This window comes from Aythya marila, assembly GCF_965140915.1.
Source record: "Aythya marila genome assembly, chromosome: 9".
NCBI lineage: Eukaryota > Metazoa > Chordata > Aves > Anseriformes > Anatidae > Aythya > Aythya marila.
This window is the reverse complement of record NC_139050.1, coordinates 19,805,843-19,825,506: the sequence shown is the minus strand read 5'-3', so window position 1 is coordinate 19,825,506 and position 19,664 is coordinate 19,805,843. Positions and strand designations below refer to the sequence as shown.

Sequence of the window (19,664 nt, the reverse complement as noted above, 5' to 3'; positions counted from 1 at the left end):
TCAGTATAAAACAGAAACGATGCACGTCTGTGCCTTTGACAAATTGACCCAACTCAATCAAGTGGTGAATCAATGGCTGGAATCAAGCAAAAAGTCATTTAGAAGCTACTTTTTTCAAAGGAAATTAGGTTTCTTGTCCCAGAGCCTGTACACCAACTCCAACTTAGCTTCCACTTAGCAAAAACATGCCTGTATTTCTGCAGCGTGACTACTGTAAGTCAAAAAACAGCCTGCAGCGTCTTACAGGGGCTTCTCCTCCCCTTGAGGACAATCCTCATGCTTTCATACTTTAGGTAACGTTTTGGGTAACAAGCAGAATCCATTCTAGTGTGATCAAGCTCCACTATCATGAACGCTGAATGTGCAGACTAGTGGGTACCCAACAGCACAAATCTGACTGCGTTTCTGACAAATTATTATTCTACTATACATGTTTACGCTAGCTTTGTACTCTTATTCCAGGTTCATGCCAAATGCTAGAGAACAGATACCATCTGATATGGCACCTCGCCCAATAGTTGGTTGTTTTTTCTTAAATGAACGTGAGCTGGCAGAGAAAGTTTATACATCAGATTAGCACTTTTTATCTCTTAATCACAGTTTTATAACATATAGTAGATTCACTCCAGTTAGATTTACTCTATCATCACACAACAGCTTAAGGAAAAAACAGTTCTGCAGTTTTAGGTGGGCTCTAACACATCCTAATTAGGTAGGATAACAGAGAAGCCTGGCAGGCTGCTGTGAATAATAATTCCCCCAAACATACCAATCATTAATTTGATACCAAATATGATATGTTAAAGGGAACAGCTAATGCTCTGGGCAGCTCTGAAAAATGTTTAATGCTCGGATATAAACAGGCTGCTACATTTATCCATGGAAAACAGAAGCCTGGATACAGACACAATAAAATCTCCTACAACAAAAACATTGTCACTAGTGCCTTTACCTTTTCCCTCTTCCGTAAGAAACCTGACAAACAGCGTGTCAGCTTATATACACATACACAGGGGTACCTTTTTTTTTTTTTCTGCTTAAGAATATTCCTTTTTTTTTCTTTAACCATAATAGTCTGAAAATAAATAAATTCTATCAACTGACCTGGACACGTATAGTCTTCTAATTGCTCCCAACAACCTGAAGGTGCATACAAGTCCCTTGGATAGTTTTATTACAATTCTGCTTTACCCTTGCTGAACCTGACAGCTATGCGTGCTGTCCCAGTGGTTCAGAGGACAGGTAACAGCACAGGCACAGCACAGATGCACTGACCTCTCTACCTCTTGTCCAACTGCATCCCTCCATCCAGGTTGATTAAGAAAACAAGGCACCAATACGAGACGTGATGAAGAAAGCAAAAAGGGCAAAGCCCTGGATTTGTGGTGTTTCAGCAGGACATCACTCAGACACAAAGCGCACAATGAGCTGAAGTTTTAGCATAAGGTCCACAGAGCAGTGTTCCCGCTGGCTGCCCTCCTGCTCACAGCGTTCTCCCAGGGCTCTTCCTCAGGGCACGGCGGTTCCACACCAAACTGTCTCCAAACTTAGCAAGAAGTGTTTCAGAGAGGTTTTCATCTGTAACCGCTTCAAAACAGTATAATGGAAAACTTCTATAAACAAACTGGAGAACCCCATATTTTAAACGGATGTTGGATGTCCTGCATATATTATTAGACATTAATTTCAATCAGAATGAACATTTCCTCATCCTTTACATGTTTTTTTTCCTTCTTTTAATTGTATTGACTAAATGCTCTAAACAACCCCATTTGCTCTTTCATACCTTCATTTGAGAGACAGCACACGATAAGAATGAGCCCTTATTAGGATTCTCCAACTACCTGATAGATCTGTGATTAGGAATTGTTTCCAATCTTTTGAATTTAAAGGAAAACTTTTTTAAAATTACATGTGTAAGCTCAGTTGTAATACATTTTAACATTATCTCATTGTATGCATTTTTACTTTATCTCTAAATTGCTATTTTTAAATGCCCTCTCCTTTTTTTTTTTTTCTTCTCAATAATCTATGTCAAATGTCAACCTGCATAAAAAAATAAATCTGTAATTCTACCTAATTAACCTTCTTCGTGATTTATCGTATGGTCAACCTTTGGTAGTTTTCCTTAAAAACAATTTGAAGCAAGAGAGCAAGAGATGCTTCTTACATGTTCATCTTTTAACTCTAGTGCTTTGTTTTTACTTTTAATCTCAAGAACACAGCTTCATTTCCAAATACAAAAATAAATAAATAAATTTTCCTTTCCTCATCTGAATTGTTTTCCTTAGCTCAGGCAATAAATATTTGTATTCTGTACTTCAGCTTTAGTGACCTAATTTATGACAACAGTCTCTGTCTTTCCGTGCCAATTTGAGAGTATGAAGCATACGAGATGACAAAGCCAGTTTCCAATTTTCTGAAGAAAAAGAATTACAACCCTGAAAGGGAAAAAAAAAAAAAATCACCACCCAAACCCTCAGCTAAAAATAACAGTTACTGTCTACTTATCTGAGTACTCAATCCCCAGAAACACCAAGCACAGTCCCGAGTACTATTGCAAAATAAGCTGCAGATGAAGCCTATTTGTTGGTTTTGCCTAGAGCAAAGTAGTATTTAATTACTGAACTATGAATCTCCTCCCCAAAGTCATATGCTGTGTGACCCAGGAGACTGGGATTCCGGCTGTTCCAGCAGAGACCAGTGACAGTATATTCAATATCACACATGCAATGGCTAAAAAGCTGCAACTTCCGTGCTTTCTGGAGTTAAAGACACAGCTTCCTGGACATCTGATGGTGATTCTTGGCAGTCATTTTTTTGTAAATCCCTACAATGACTGGAGATATTTCAGCTACTGCTACTCAGCGCTGTTTAGGTTCTTAAATTTTTTTTTCCTGTTACAGTGCACCACAAGAAGAAATGTTGAGAGGCAGGTGGGAGATTTTTCTCCTGATTTCCTATGTCAGAATAGCAACGAGAAATCACGTACCAGTAATTTAAAAACCTTTCAACAGTTTTGGGGACAAATAAAATAGGCATTTTTTCCAAAATAACTTCACTGCATGATAATTGCATAGTTGTTGAAATGAAAGTAGTTTCAGTACATCGTTCTTCAGGACCAAATTCCTTCAAAATTTAGAAGTCAAATCCAGCTGCTTAGAACATACATCCATATGCCAGCAAAGTAACCAGAAAGAAAGTTTTGTCCCAATTTTGAATACTTTATGAAAGCAATCCCTGCTTGACTCTCCACAAGATCCCAAAACCAAACATCCCGTCTCACTCCAGTGAAGACAGACAAAGAGGGGGCTTTTAAGCACAGAGCTCAAATCCACTGATGCAGGAAAACTAGGATAAAATTAAAACTGTCCAGGAAGTACTAGTTAGAAAGTCACACCCCTCTTTCAATACTTAAACCATTTTTCAGAGGACATGAGGAAAGACAACCAAACATGAAAATATAGATGGACCACCTAATCCAGACCAAAGCAACTGTTCAGATAGGAAGAACCAGCAGCTCTGTGGGAAGGATCTTCATGGTTAGAGTGTCCTGTACACAAGCTAGCCAAATGCTCCTGGCAGCAAAACTGGCAATGTGGCATTTCTAAAACTGATTAGAAGCAGTTAGCTTCTGACTGATTACCAGAATTAGCACATTTACCTGAGGAAACAGTAGTATAGCTTTGGTCAGTATGGATTACTTCAAAACATGACCAGCAAAATCCACCTTCTAGGTTCTGTGTAGTAACTAACCTGTATGTATTCTGTACGGGAGAAGGAAGCACCCGATAAATGCTTGGCATTACTCGAGAGACACATTTGCCCCCAGAATGGAAAATTTCTTACTGGGGGGCCATCACACAAACAGTGGTATCAATCAAGTTGCAGATTCCATTCTTAGGCCATGTCCCTTTAGACCAAGTTACAAATCCTCAGGAATACTTAATTTAAACAAATTAAGACTTTTGCAATCAACTATATAGACCCTGCCTCAAGAAAGCTTTTTCAAATTGCTAGAGAACTACACTGAATAAGTGTTGAAATAGCAACCTGCTGATATTCTCTGGATCTAGACATATAAAAGCAATAGATTTATCAAATGCAAGAAAAAATAAAATTGGAATAAGTGTTACCTGCTACGTTGCATAAAATCCAATGCAATACACCTCTTAAACATCCACCCAGTTTTAAGCATGCAAATATAGGACTGCTAATGTTCTGTGCTGCATAAAGCTCTAGTGAAAAATTAATTATGGATGAATGTGGGAGCACACCCCTTAATCCTCACTTGGTTCAAGCTGTGTAAGAATTTCAGAGAAAATAAGTGAATGAGAAGAGCACTTGAATCAGTCAAAATAAGCCTTATCAAGAGCTTCTGCTGAGACTAAGGGAGGGGAGGGGCATCATCCAAAAATGTCTTCTATTTGTGACTACACATCATCAAAAAATGAGCACAAGTGCTATGGTTCAAACTTCTTGATCAAGAATGGGTAGAAATCAAACTACTGAAGCTAAAAATGGAGTTAATGATCTCTGTACCGTGCTAAGTTTGTGCTTTCAGCTGATTTATTCTCATTTTCACTGCTGGAAAACCCACTGAATCCCATGGCCTGTAAGCCTGATCAAGAACATTCCATTTTTTTTCCAGTATGTTGTTCCTGGTGTTCCCACAATAGATCATTCAGAGCTCTAAGGGACTGTGTCAACTGAATTGAATAATATGGTCGCCTGCTGGTACATAAATGCAAAGGCAAAGCTGAGGGGGTTTATTTTCAAAACAGGAGACATTGATCCTGTGACAATGTTCCATTACCCTGACTTCACTTCTATTAGAGACAGTGATTACATCTACATCAATCGCTTGAGCTGATGGATATTGGTGCACTACCAGTGACACAGTTTTTCACTATGCTGCTGACCTGCATACTGATGGGTTACAAAGAAGATTCATTCTGATCCTGAACTAATGCTGCTTACCTGTCAATGCAAACTACTTAAGTTTTAGCATCCTTTTGTAATAAATTGATTTTCAACTTTTTTGTTTTGAGGGATGGTGTTCAGTGACCATGCAGCCTGGCACCAATTCTGTTTGTTATGACCGATATATTTATATTGCTACCTGAAGGTAACAGAACAGCACCTGCAGTTCTCACAGCAAACTGTGGAAAGGTATCTCCGCATGCCTAGAAGAGCATCCCTATCTCCACCAGGGATTTTTTCACAAAAGATCTATGGATTCCTCTTGCATTTCACAGTATTGTCAACCTTTTACATCTTCTATCCATTGTATTTGCTATCTTCAAGCTGGTGATCCATCTTCTGGCTTTCACCTCCTCATCTGACATGCGATCTTGAGCCTGTGGTCACGCATTTGCCCTGTTTTTCACCTCCCCACCACACGTTGCCCACACTAACTCTGTTCTCCTGCATTCATCTCTCAGAACACTTGCAAGAGCACTGAATTTATCTGTACATCCTTCAGTAATTTCTCTGTTCTTCCTTCCCTGCTTTTCTGTTACATGAGATGGGTTGCTAACAATTTGCACAATAAAATCTAGTATTTGAATAAGATTCAATTAATCTTTAACACCAATTAGTTTTATTCCACCTAAACTCTTTTCATTTTATTTGTCCTTGTTTGTTTAGACTTGCACCCTGAGCCACATCCCAAAGCACCTGCAGGACACCAGGCCTCTGCCTGACTCACTTTGGTGTTATTTACCACAGAGGGCTTCTCATTACAAAGTTTTTTTTTTTGAATGCTGCCCATAATAACAGTGAAAGAAGGTGATTCAAAGCTGTGCCTGCCCAGAACAACAAAGCCCAGCAGAGATACAAGCCAGCAGCACAAGCATGGGTGCAGGAGTGGGGCAGGCAGAGCGGCACACAGGCCTGGGGCACCATGGCGCCCAGCGGAGCAGGCCTGAGCCTCCCCACAGAGCTGGCCTCTGCAGCCCGTGGCTGGGCACTCCGCTCAACTCCACGGCACCAAAAGACAAATTAAAACCAACCACTCTTACACAGGCCTACATGCAGCTACACAACCTTATCCAACAGAGGACCAACCCCCTTGCATGTCCTGCCCTCGGTGTACACGCCTGAGCACTCACCTCAGCTTTCTAGCAAGAGCTAGCATCAAGTACAGGTTTTATTTTTGACATGTAAGTTAACAGAAGTACACTAATCCTAACCACATGCATGGAGCAAGAAAAGCGTCTCCTGTAGCACGTGGCAGAGGGAAGAGTTGTCCCATGAACCTGTCTGGAGTAAAGGATTCACAGGACTGGCTGAATGCCTTTCCTGGCTGCTACACAACTTCAGAAAAGCTTTTGGGCTATCAGTCATAGCACATAACTTCTGCAGTGGGGATACAAACATAAAATTTGATCATGGAGGGAAAAAAAAAAAAAAAAAAAAAGATTTAACTATGCGTTCCGCTCACAGAGCAGGTGAGGAGGTGTTGACCTATTCTAAATGTAAATTAAACTGACTTGTTTCCCCATTATTAAGCCTAGGCTTATATACCTTTCCCATGACAAAAGAAGTTTTGGAATGATGTACTCTGGCAACATCTAGTTTGGGGATAACAAATAATTTATTGAGATTCCCTTGTGAGTGCATGAAAGCTGCCAATTTTTTCCTGAGGCAGATGTTTTGTGACTACTAACAGCTCTGAGCCCACTGTTTCTGAAAAACAGAGGGTGAAATGGAAAACCGCTATGAGAAAACAGAATAATGGAGTATGGAAAATAAAAAGAAAAAAATCTAGCAACCTCACAGGACACAGAGAAGATCTTTCTATTACAACTTATTACAATTTCAAGTCAGGAAAATATAAACCACTAACATGAAAGGTATCACCCCAGCTCTAGTGATTGTTCATTAAGAGCAACTACATCAGAGCCTGCTACTTACTGGAGAGGAAGCCTGATTTATTTCTCTCTCTCTTTTTTTTTTTTTCCTAACTGCGCTGAACAAAAAGCCAACTGTGCCCTTCAGATAGGGAAAACAATGAATTAATGGTATTAGTATTACAGTACGTTTTTATAATGCCTCCTGACTACTTGGGACAAGGCCAATATTACTTATGAGTCATGGACAGGTAGATTGGTACTTATGAATGTCAATAGTAGAAATACACTGCTTTAGACATGTTATTCTATATTAACCCAGATATTAAACATGTTGAGAATGTCACTGCAGCTGAACGGTGGAATTTGGTATTGAAAATATGTGCCAACGTTGATCATATTTAGTGTTAAAAGTTCTCTATAGCCATGAAACACATCTTAAAAGCCTGGAATAAATTAAATGTAAGCTGACAAGTTTTTTCTAGCCCCAAGATGTTCACCAAAAAGATTTAAAGACATGTAACCCATGATTGATTGTAGCATTATGCATGAATGAGGAAGGCTTAAGAAAGTTTACTCTCAGATTAAAAACTCAACTCTATTTCCTTTACCCAAGTATTTTCACATCTACCTGGGTTACTAAAGTAGCCTTAAATGAACCAGTGGGAATATGTGGGTAAATAACCATTACGAGCTGAGAACCTAAGAAAAAAGGAAAAAAAAACTTCTGCAAAACCAGAAGTAACATATATGTGCAACTGGCCATATGAACATTTAAAAAAAACGAACTTGTAAATCTACATTTGATGTGTTTGTCCCCACATCGCTACAACTATCTCTGCATTATTAGATCGCTGATCTACAAAGCAAAACGTACTTTCCTCACAACTACTCCACCTACAACACTTTCTTTTCATTCCCAAATAAAAGTCTAATGAAACTGAACACAACAACAGTATTAAAAAAGGAGCAAACTGCTGCTCGGGGTCTTTAAAAGCTGTCTTACAGCTAGCATGCACTTGTATAAGAACAATCAGATTGCAGTATCTGAGCTTAAATAACTAATTGGTTACCAATGCAAACAAAACCATGTACACCAGGAGAGTATGTAACCATATTCAAGTTTTTTTGTTGTTGTTGTTTTTTTTTAAAAGACTAATAAGTAGGAAGAAATAACTGTATCAGAACACTCCTCAGAAAAGGGAAACGAAAGAATTAAAATGAATTAACCACTTAAAGATTGACTTCAGAAAAATGAGTGTTAAAGGGGATCATAAACCTAATGTATTTACCTTAGCACCTCAAGATTTAACTTCTGATGGATTTTGAAATTAGGCAGCTAAATTTTCCAGAAACACATACACACTTAGAAGCCTTATTAAAATTTACATCCTGTTCTTCATTAGAAGTCAAGTACTTGTCTTCCTTGGGTACTTTCTAAGACCAAGTTCACATCTCTCTCAAAAAACATGAAATTAAAAAAAAATAAATAAACACCATCTGACAGACATTACATTGTGGCATTCAAATATTCAAAGAACTTCTCATTTGTTAAATTTAAATCAATTATTTTGATAGGAGTTTAATACCATGATCTTAACCCTCCTGATGAGGCTGGGTATGGTAACACACGAAGCATCAGCCACAGGCACGATTACCGCACGCAATGACCCGTCTGTGCTGTGGCACACAGTACGATCAATGCAATTGTCTTGTTTTATATTTACAACCTAAAAATAAAAAACGAGACTGAAGTAGCATTTTCATTTCTGCTTCCACTGCCCTGTATACTATTCTGCAATACTGGTGCAATCTATTACAGAAGAAATAGAGAAATAAAGCCAAAGCCAAGCAACCTCTCAGAACCACTGCACAGCCAAGGCAGTAGGGCAAGCACGAGTGTGCTGAGATGGGTCTGGAAACATCTGTCCAGAGGCAAATGGAGGTCTGGTGGTATGGGTCGTGGGACAGAGAACTGATTTTGGAGGTGATGGATCCAAGGCAGCAGTGTTTGAGCAGGTGGAGTTAAGGATTGCTCAGCAGCTTTGTAACTGCTCAGATGGAGCACGGCAGAACTAAAACCCTTGTGACAGCACAAGCAACATATGGTAAAAGACTGACATGAAAGATTGGGCATTCCTGGGCTACCGTTCTCTTATCATCTCTTTCCTGCAGCTGTTGTCTCCACCACACACGCTCTAGAATGAGTCAAGGAAATGACTTGCGGAGCAGATGGCCCGGCTTCCACTGCGGGACATGCCACTGCACCCCACAAGGTGAGCTGCACACACGGGGCCCTTGCGAGGACACAGGTAGCTATGACAGAAACACCTCCCCCCAGTACCTGTGCAACAAGGGTCAGAATGTTTCTTAAGCCTGCAAGTGTCCCTCCAGAATTTACGTAATTTTCCGGTTCCTTGCACATGATAACGCATATACACATTCAGTCTCAGCATCTCCACATCCCACTCTGTACCGCATCTCAAAGCTTGGCTGTTCCAGTTGTCGGGAGCAAAAAAACACTACCTAGGTCTTACTACTGTGTGTTTTGGCAGAGAATCTCAATCTATGTTAGTTGTACCTCTATTTCCATATGAAATAACTGAAAAAATCAGTGCTAAGTATTTAAAAGTATATACATTTAACAAAAAACTTGCTTATGCTTCCAGAGGTCGTCTAGCCATCGATTCAATCCCCCTTCCTACCTTCAGCATCTGCTTGTTTTTGTTCCCCCCTCTCCTTGATAAGCTGTATCAAGGGTCTTTGGCCAAAATATTAGGAATAGTGTATATGCTGAGGTGATATGCCTATAAAACACAGAAAATACGTACAGTACAGTCATCATCCTTGACAAGATCTTCCATACCCTGCAATATATCCTTTCTTTACTGGGAGCTGTTCCAGTATCTCAATCATCAAGAGCAGTCTTTTCTTTTACTGAACACTCTGAAAAATAAAAACAAGCTTCCTTCCTTGTTCTCTGAAAACGAAATATTTTACCTAACAGATTATCCTAGACTATGGGCAATGCTGAATGAGTGCCAAGATCTGATTCTTCATTGGTTAAGTCTAGAGATATATTTACAGTATGGGAAAGGAAACATTCCCAGAGATGCTGTGAATATGCCTGCCCAGATGAACAGCCCCAGATGGCTCCTACACAGTGTAAAGTCACCTGTATCTATAGAAGCAAATCGCACAGGTTTTCTCTGAAGATTAAAGAGATGAACAAAATGTCCTTCTTGCTCAGTTGGCACTGCACAGAGGGTCTTTGACTGACTAATAAAAATAATCTGAACACACCTGTAGAGGGATACAAAATGTATTTCAATAAAATATTAAAAGATGTGTTAAAAGAACGCTATTTACACTATTCCATATAGCATATAGTGTGTATATATATATATATATATATAAAAAAAAAAACTATACCAAAGCAACCTGTTGTATATAATGTTTTTTTGTTTGTTTGTTTTTGTGAGGGAAGCACCCTTCAAAGCTGTATACAAATGCTTACATGAATGCCTATACACATACACCAAAAAACTTTAAAAATGTAAACTGGTTGTTTTGTACAGTAGATGCAGGAGATGCTCAAAACCAGGACATTTCTTTCTGACTGCCTTGGCCAACATCAAACATCTGTACTCAAAAATTTTTAAATTAATCCCCCTTGAAACAAACTATTCAAAACCTGAAGATACATCAGCTACATGATAAGGCCTCCCCCCTCCATTAAAAGGCAGTATTTTGAATTAAGCAGTCTCCTCTGCTGGTACAGTTCGAAACATGATCATGGTTTCATCTTTTGTGTAGGGAAAACAGTTTCGCTCGGAGAAGTTAAACATCAGCAGAGATGGAAATGTATCATGACTTATAACTGGAGGCTACTATTACATAAGCAGCTGCAGTCAAATTGTCTTCCAATTGTCCCATAAATGACCTCTATGCTATCTTTTGCAGAATTAAGCTACCACATTAACTACTGCTAGTTCAGATTTAAAGGAAGTTGGTAGGACAGCTTTTGAAAAAAAGAAACCCTCCATGCTAAATTATCTTTATGTCACCTCCAGCACAAGAATCACAGGTTCCACACGTGAAAAATTCTGCTCACCCATTTCCAGTAATAGGAGTGTTATTTGAAAATCAAGAGATGATAGAGGTGAAGAAGTCCATGACTTTGTCAGATTACATTATACTTTAATAAGGACTGCACAAATTGCTCGCAACATTTTGAAAAATTCTCTGTATTTTTCAGACACCAAAGAGCTCCCATCATCTTTCTTTTCTTACAATATTTATAAAACTGAGATGTTTTTACTTTACAGAATTGCCTTTTAATATTGAGTAACGCTTCTCAAAACTTCATGATGCCATTGCCCTAGAATAAATCTGAAAGCCTATTTTTCTTCCACTCCAAGATTTAGAAACAAATGCAAGTCTACATGTGTTATTTGGGCATGCTCAAGGTATTATCTATCTATAAGGCTGCAAAAATCACACTGTGAATACTACCTTATTTTAGCTATACCACTCTAATGCAGCGACAACTGGGAAAATAATTTCAGTCTTTACACCCGTTCACTTGCATCTTCTAATGGCAACCAACACAGCTGGACTTACTACTAGTTCCTTAGGTTGACTAGGGAATCCCTTTAGGAAATTTGTGTGTACCCCATCTTGTTTTTAGAAGATGTAAAGGAACCTGGGAAAGTGCAAGGAGCTGTGGATTAATCCAGAAGAATATTTCAAACTTGTTACAGTCCCGTTGACTTCAATTGCTTAAGTGATTTGTTGGAGCACAGCCAGTACAATAGTACCTTGCAAGAGCAAGGCCATAAAGAACAGTCAGCAATTTCATTTTCTAGGCTGTGGGGGCCTACTTGCAAGATAAGGCTTTTTAAAACCAACTCCCTCTGTCTTTGAGTGCCCTCTATAGACCTAAGATAGTACACAATCAGGGCTTGCTTAAATCACTATCCCTGAAAGTTTTTTAAGAAGAAAAAAAGAAAGAAAAGACATCTGCTACACCCACAAGCCATTTGTTAAATTACAGCATATATTAACAATTCTACAGATACAAACGCAGTATCAGTTAGCTGCTGCTGAAAGAACAAACACTCGATTGTGCTCTTGCGCAATACGTAAGCACTGCTGCTGCTAGACGGGTTCAGAATGAATTTTCCCTTTGGTAGAAGAAGTAAGGTAATCTCGTCTGCCTTGCAACCCTAGCCATGGAGGAGAGAGGAGACTGAAGATAAGAAAGTACGTTTCAGAAAAGTATGCGAAGTTTAGAGGAGTGATAGAGGGATTACAGTTACATACATTTTAAGCAAACAATTGCAAAATCATTACTGTACATTAAACTTAAAAAGAGACTGATAACAGCACACAGTCTGGATATTTGCCCTCTGAACTACATACTCATATTTTCCTTTAGGAAGCTAGGACATTAGTACTTGGAAAAAGAAAAAATAAAACACACCACCAGACCCATACGATAACGAAAGCCCAGTAACTTTTCTTTTGCCCTTTTTTTTTTTTGTTGTTGTTGATACACGCTAAGGATCCACGTATCACGTAGACAATATACCTTTTACAAGATGTTTTGTCAAAAGGTCTATTTATTAATATTTCCATGCTGTGAATTGATGTGTTATATTGTAACAACTCTCAATAAAATGAATATGGATTTACACATTAGACAATAACAGCTCCAAGAGGAGCTGTTAAAATACTGTTGAGTAAAAGAAGGCTTAATGTAGAGATTCAGTGGACTGCAAAAACCAACACCTAACATATACTGTAAACGCATGTAACTGTAATTACTAATACTAAATTGTACCAAATTATCAGTCCACTTTTATGACAAATAAATAGATAAATCATTGAGTGTCCTTACCAGAACTACTCTCTGAAACCCCACAATATTGTGATGTGGCAGCAGTACAGCCCTTGGTATTACACCACCTGTAACACAAACCATATTATGATAGTTTCTATCAATATTTATTTTAACGGATGAAAAAAGGATAAAAGCTATTTTTCTACCAGTCTTTCTACTGAAAGCATTAAAACAACATTCAGTTTCCTATGGGTTACAACATACGTTTACATAACAAAATAAATCAACAAAAATTAAAGACCATCTTTGAATTACTTACATGGAAAACGTTAAAAAAAAATTACAGGCACAGTTTCAACTCTATTCTCTTCTCACCCTTAGTTGAAAACAAAACCCTAGCACAGAACAGAGCGTTAGCTGTAATGGAATTTCTGTTCTTTTTGGCTGCTCATATTGACAAATGGGAGCTTTATGAGAATCCAGATTAAAGTTTACAAACTGCTAAGTACTGATGTGGTAGCTTTTCCAGTGCTAGCTGATGTATATAACTAAAACGTTTCAACAGAAAGATAAAAAACAGGAATCACAAGGCCACGATCAAACCATCCAGTGTTTTTCAGAATTGACTACCCTGGATCTGAGTTTAAAATCAACACATTAAAAAGAGCGTGCTTTATGGGAGAATCCTTAAAATACCCTCTTGGAATTAATTTCCACAAGTGACTTCAAAGCTTAAACGCTCCCTAGGAGTTAGGTACCTCATACACCTGTGATCAGAACAATTACTGATCCTGCATTCACGTAACACAGTGATTGCTACCACGGATATTCATTGCTCTCTAATGATTTCATCCGTAATCTCACAGAAACTACAGGATTTAGAGAAAGGCTTGAAGGTTAAAAAAAAAAAAAAAAAAAAAAAAAGTGCAGTAATGCTGTCTGGGCACAGCAGCAGCCACGTATCCAAAACCTGCTGTTCGAACCAGCTCATTCTTAGCAAAACAGAAAATCTTGCCCCAAGATGGAAGATCGGGAAAACAGCATACTATTTTTTAAGTACTAAACTCCAGCTACAAAGGCCCACAAAATGTATCACAGATAACATCAAAACTTCCCAAAGTTAAAACATGTCTCCTTTAAACATTAAAACAAGGACTAAAACCAAGAAAGGCAACTCATGCCTTAAACAGCACGTAGCATTAAAGCTTTACATCACTTTCAAAACAATCACTAAGAAACCCTCCATTATTTAGTCTGTTACCAAGTTTAATAACATTGGAATATTTTTTTTTTTTTTTTTTTTTTTGCTTGTTTTGACCAAGGAACTGCAGAATATGCTAATGTTCCTTTTCCTTAATTAAATTCCCCAGAGGTTCAAGTAATCCAGGATCTGCTCTTCCCTCTGCGCCCCCCCAGCTGGTGGGACAGCCTTGGAAGTAACAAGAGCTGCAGACGTGAGAAGGGGAACGTCACCGCTCCTCAAGGTACACAGACTTCAGCATTTGTTTTCACACGTTAATGGTTCTCCTTTTCAGACTGGGAAACAAATGCTAGGACCTAGACGGATGAGAAGTAAATGCAGACTAAGATCACCAGCTTCCAAACAAGAAAAGTCAGTTTATACATTACTGGCTCTGCCGTTGCTTACAAAAACACCCTAAATCCACCAGCCTGGGCTTGAAAAGTGTCCTGGTCCCTCTGGGTAGCAACACTTACAGACACAGCCCAGGAGAAGCGAAAAGGTCCCGACCTATATTAATGCAGGTTTAATTCTCTGCTAGGCTATTACACACTGCTTTGATCACGTTCTGCAAATTTAATTATATATATCAACTCTACTGCTAAAATTGAATTTAAAAATAAAAAATCAGAAGCAAAAGTTTAAAACAGTTATAAAATTTTATCTCCGAGATGAACGATAGTGCAGAAGATCATCAAAAGGGGATGCCGGTTCCACGAACGGGAGGCAGCACCGAGTCTCAATATTTACACGCTTTGAACTTTCTGCATCTGGCATTTGCATTAAGCATGTATCACTCATTCATAGTAAATCCTGTTTCAAGTAACTAGTTAATATTACCCCCCAAATGATGCCAAGTAGGAGAAAGAAGGAGGCCCTGAAGGGAAGCAGCGTGACCCCACCGCATAGAAGCCGGTTTAAGAGGAATTCCTTTCCCCTCGACAATTCCCCGCAGAGCGTACATAAAAACAACGCAAACAGCACCACAAACTCACTGCTCTATTAGCCTCCCCTCCAACAGCAACAGGAAACCTGTTTACAGTTAACTAATTTGCCATGGGATGGAGAGGGCTGAGAGGGCGCACAGCACGACTTTGAGGCAGGGTCCAACTGAGCAGGGCTCTGAGCATCACTGAGCAGCGCCAGCAGCCCTCAGACCGACCCCAGCAGCTGCCCACCTCGGCATCACACAGCTCCAGAGAATCCCCCAGACTGTACTAATCCTGGGAACAACTTTAGCAGGTTTCAAATTAATAAATACAGTAAAAATTATGACGTGTCCTGCAAAGCCTTACACATTACAGAGAAAGAACAGGGTTGCTACCCTTTCTGCTTTTAATTTTTAATATCAAGTTAGTGACGTGTATAGAATTCGTAGCATGTAGGATAAAAACTTCACCTTTCATTGTATTGCTACCAAGTGATGTGGTGAAATGAAGCACATCACAGGGTGGAATTTCCCTTACTATATTTAGTCTTCAAATGTTCATTCCACAGTAATGCTGTGGATTGGTTTGCAGTTGCATGAGATGTCTTTTATTTCTCTTTCCTACAAGATGCCTTGTTAGAAATATTTCAGGGAACCTGGAGGGAAAAAAGAAAAAAAAAAAAAGAGCAAAACCAACCAAATAAAAAACCCTGCAAACCTAACAGCTGGGGAGGAATGGAGCAGCTAAAAACGTGCTCAAAAACCAACAAACAAAAAAGAACAACAGCCTGAGGGAGAGGACAAGAACGGGAACCAATTCAAAAACATGGATGATTTTGAGAACCAACATTTTATGTGAGGCTAAACGTCAACCTTAATGATGGTATCTGTTATGAAAATGGTCACAGGGTAAAAATTCATGATCTTTCTCGCCTCAGCTTAAAATATCTGTCCATTTAAAAACTATACAAAAAGTAGATAGGTATTACTTCCACATTTCAAAATTAATTACAGAGCAGGTATTTTATCAGACCACTACTAACAAACATGACGATGCATAATGTAAGTACACCGTGTTTGTTTTGGCAGAGGTCAGCAACAGATGTGGTAAATTAAAAATAAACAAATAAACAAAAACCTGTTAAAAATCCACTCTTTTAGTTGAATTAGCATCCAGCAAGCTGCATGACCGTGTATCACAATGCCAGGCTGGGTCAGCCTGCCACTAGGGCGTGCTCCTGGCTCAGCCTGGAGCCACGCACCCTTGCTCCAGAAGCACCTCCTTGCTTTCAGGAACTGGCACACAGTTACCCATATCATCCTGCCTTGTTTTCTTTTTTTTCCCCACCACCTTTTTAGTTTTGCCAACTTAAAGAAATATAGGGAAAAAAGTCCGTCTTGCATTTCTCTAAATTAAAAGAACATCGCTACCCAAACTAGACCAAGTTTCTCTCTTAAAATGCTGTTTGTTTGCAACCCTCCCAAGCTTTTGGGCAGCAATTTTGGTTACAGATTCTCCACTTCCTTGAATTATAACTGAAATCCTTACTGCTATTAGATTTGGACTTCTTTAGTCAATGTAATTTTTCTTTTAATAACAAACAAATTTCATTTTTTATTAAAAATCCATTAAAACAAACAAACAACTACCCGTGTGTTTTACTTGTTTTGATCATGCACACTTAGGAAAAAAAGAAAAAAAGGTAAATGATGTGCTCATAAAAAGTATTGATGCACATTTTATAAATTGAATGTGTCCCATCAGGGAGAGAGAAATTATCCACTTTTAAGTAGTATTGTTTACTGCTTTCTTCCCCACTGGAGTACCTGCTAATAGTATTTGACGTTGTTTTCTTTCTGTATGATAAGCACGGCTGTAACAAAGAATGCAGCTAAGGCAATGAAAAGCTTGTGTACAGAAAATCTGTATCATGTAAGTTGACACTGAATAAAAACCTGAATCTTGAACTTAGAGCAACGCACGCATTTTGGATTTTCAGAGAGCTCAATGCATGAATGAGGCCTTATCTTTAGTTTGTCCTACAAGCACAGCATAACTCCTGGTCTGATTTTCCCTCCATCTGCACAAAAACAAAATGTCATCACCGAGACATTCGATCTGCTCACTACCACTTATTCCCTCTAATCCCTCTATTTCAAAGACCATCCAACCAACAAATGTCACCAGCAGAGAAACTGAAATTCAAGTAATGCAGTCACTAAACAAGGGCTGGTTCGTCTATAAGGACGCGACTCGTTCCTGCATTTTGTCCCTGCAAACAGCCCTACGGATTCCTTTTTGCCGTACCTGGGGAGGGGGAAAGAGAAAAAAAATCATAATAGGAGAGGCGGCTTTGAGAAAACCAAACTCTTGGGTTGAAAAATTCATGTCAGCATCTTAGAATTGCTCCACAAAACATAAGCAAATCCGTTTAATTTTTTAGTATGATTGCACTCACTGCTAAATATTAAATATTTTGCTGTAATTCCCCAGCTTCCAAACAGCACAATCAAAGTATCAGAAGTTAAACTGACAATACATCATTTATAGCAGAAGCTTAAGATCGCAAGTTACTGAATAGCATTTTTAATCACAAAGTAAGCGTGATAAAAATGACATTTTCTTGACAACAGCAGACTTAGCAATTTCAGGAGAAAGAAGGAACACCCATCACAGCGAGCAAGACTCCAAAGCCATTAACAGCCCTAAGGCTGCCGAACGGTAAAAGCGTGCCGATGCGGGGCTTGGTGAGCCTTCAGTGACCATGGGGAATTGCTTGAAATGTTATCCAAGTTGAAATAAAGAACCACAGAAAAGGTTTTAATGCAGGGTAGGTCAACACATGATCCACCCAACCCCTTGCACACGTGTTGCAGTACAGGGGACGGAGCAGATGGGGCCGGCAGCAGCAGTGGGACGTGCTGGGGAGCCACGGCACGAGCCGTGCCCCCTGCCCACCTCTCCTGGTCACGGAGATTACAGCCCCACCAGCACGGGCTGCCTCCACAGTTAACAAAGCTTACAGCATGGTATGCTAGGTCCAACCACACCTGCGCCCAGCGAGGCCCCGCTGCAAGAATCCTCTGGCGCACACACACCAAATTTCCTTAACTCACCCATTTAAGAAGCCATATATTACATTGTACATGATATTTTCAAAGACCACTGAAGGTACTCCAGGAGTCTTACGTTCCAGTAGCTACTGAAGGTACACCAAGGAAGCGGTACACACATCTCTGTGTGCTTTGATGGGTGCATACATTCAGCAGACAGGTTTTTGAGCTGTATCATGCCATGCAACCTTCATATGAGACACGTCTTTCAAACATAATTAAAAGCAACCCAAGAAATAAACAACTTAGAGCGGCTTTCATTTCCTACTGCCCAGTACTCTCTATGCATGGAAGACAGGCTCTCTTCCTCCCCTTTTCTCCCCCCTTTTTTCTTTTCCTTTAGTATTCTGTAGCACGCTCCCAAGGAACTGATGTGTATTGCTTATAGCTTTCATGGGATTGCATATAGTTACTTGGTCTGGCTATTTTGGAAACAAGATGTTGAAGTTCTCATTCTTTCTTTTTAAGTTATTCCAATTCTTTGGCCTGGTCATAATTCAAACTATTTGGGTTAAAGCCATCAAGTTTTATATGTACATTCTTAGTGAAAAATCAAACACGGGGATTTTTTTTTCCCCTTTTTAACTAAACTGGGCAAAAGGTCAAAAGTATTTAATTATTTATTTTTAAAGGTTGCTTCCACTTGCACTGTTTTATGGATGGTACTGCAAATGCTACTGGAGCTGCTTCACATACTCATTAAAAATGATCATATGAGCTTACATCTCTTTTTACTGAAAATGCAGCCTTTAAAAAAAAAAAAAATTTTTCTTGCCATTTTGCACAATCTCTAGCAACTTAGCTTAAGGCAGCAACCTGCATCGCTATCACCATTCCCAAAGCAAAAAAGCCACCGAATACTTTGTGCCTGCTTCTGAATTCATGAGGTTCACCCACACCACAAATAAAGATAAGAACTAAGAATCTTAAAACAAAACAACAAAAAAAAAAAGCTGAAAAATAGCACCTTTCATCTTTCCAATCACCCCTTTTAACTAAGTGCCACCACATTCTCCCTGGAGAAAAGTGCAAGCACCACCTGTGACAGCAGACAAGGACACGTGTAAATGAGATCTGCCTTTAACACTCTTGGACTGTGAGAAGGTTAGAGCCGAACTGCTGAGCAGCTACCATGTCTTGGAAGAGCCTTGCTTCCTTCCAAAAAGGAAGAGCCAATGCCAGAAGTTTTCCTTCCTTTTGTAGGAACCATGGGGAATATATTCATACTCAGGCTGTACATTACGCCAGCAGTCCATCAAGTGTGGAAGGGAATAAAGTGGCACTTCAGGGATGGAGCACAGACCTCAAACTGAGGTTTAATTTGCTTTTACGCATATAAAAATAGTGTGACTTAGTTCTAAATTGGGCTGAAAGCGAGTTATCTAATTAATATCCATATCACCAAAAATAGCGACTTGCTAAGGCAGACAGATACAAACGTCATTTGCCAGCCACAGGGGTTTTCAAACCTGCAACTGGAACATAGCTCAGGATATGGAAGCACAATAAAGCTACGGATTGAAGAGTAGGTTTTCTAGAACTTTTCCAGATTTTGCATTATCTTACAGCATTCCAGTAACACTTTACTGGAGGGAAAGCAACTCTTGGATTTCAGAGTTGCAATTCAATAGTCATATAGAGTTACAACATAGTTGTTCCACTGTCTCAGGAGACACAAATTAA

At 39.2% G+C, this 19,664-nt stretch overlaps 1 protein-coding gene across 4 annotated transcripts in view; it reads right to left on the bottom strand.

Moving 5' to 3' along the window:
• TBL1XR1 (TBL1X/Y related 1) overlaps window positions 1-19,664 on the bottom strand; it is a 105,628-nt gene that overhangs the window by 21,506 nt on the left and 64,458 nt on the right. For 2 of the 4 annotated variants that reach the window (XM_082767477.1, XM_082767479.1), the window contains exon 3: window positions 12,757-12,824. The exons of the other annotated variants lie outside the window; for them this stretch is intronic. The gene's annotated coding sequence lies outside the window, so the exon portion shown is untranslated. The remainder of the gene's footprint in view (window positions 1-12,756; window positions 12,825-19,664) is intronic. 4 annotated transcript variants of the gene reach the window in all.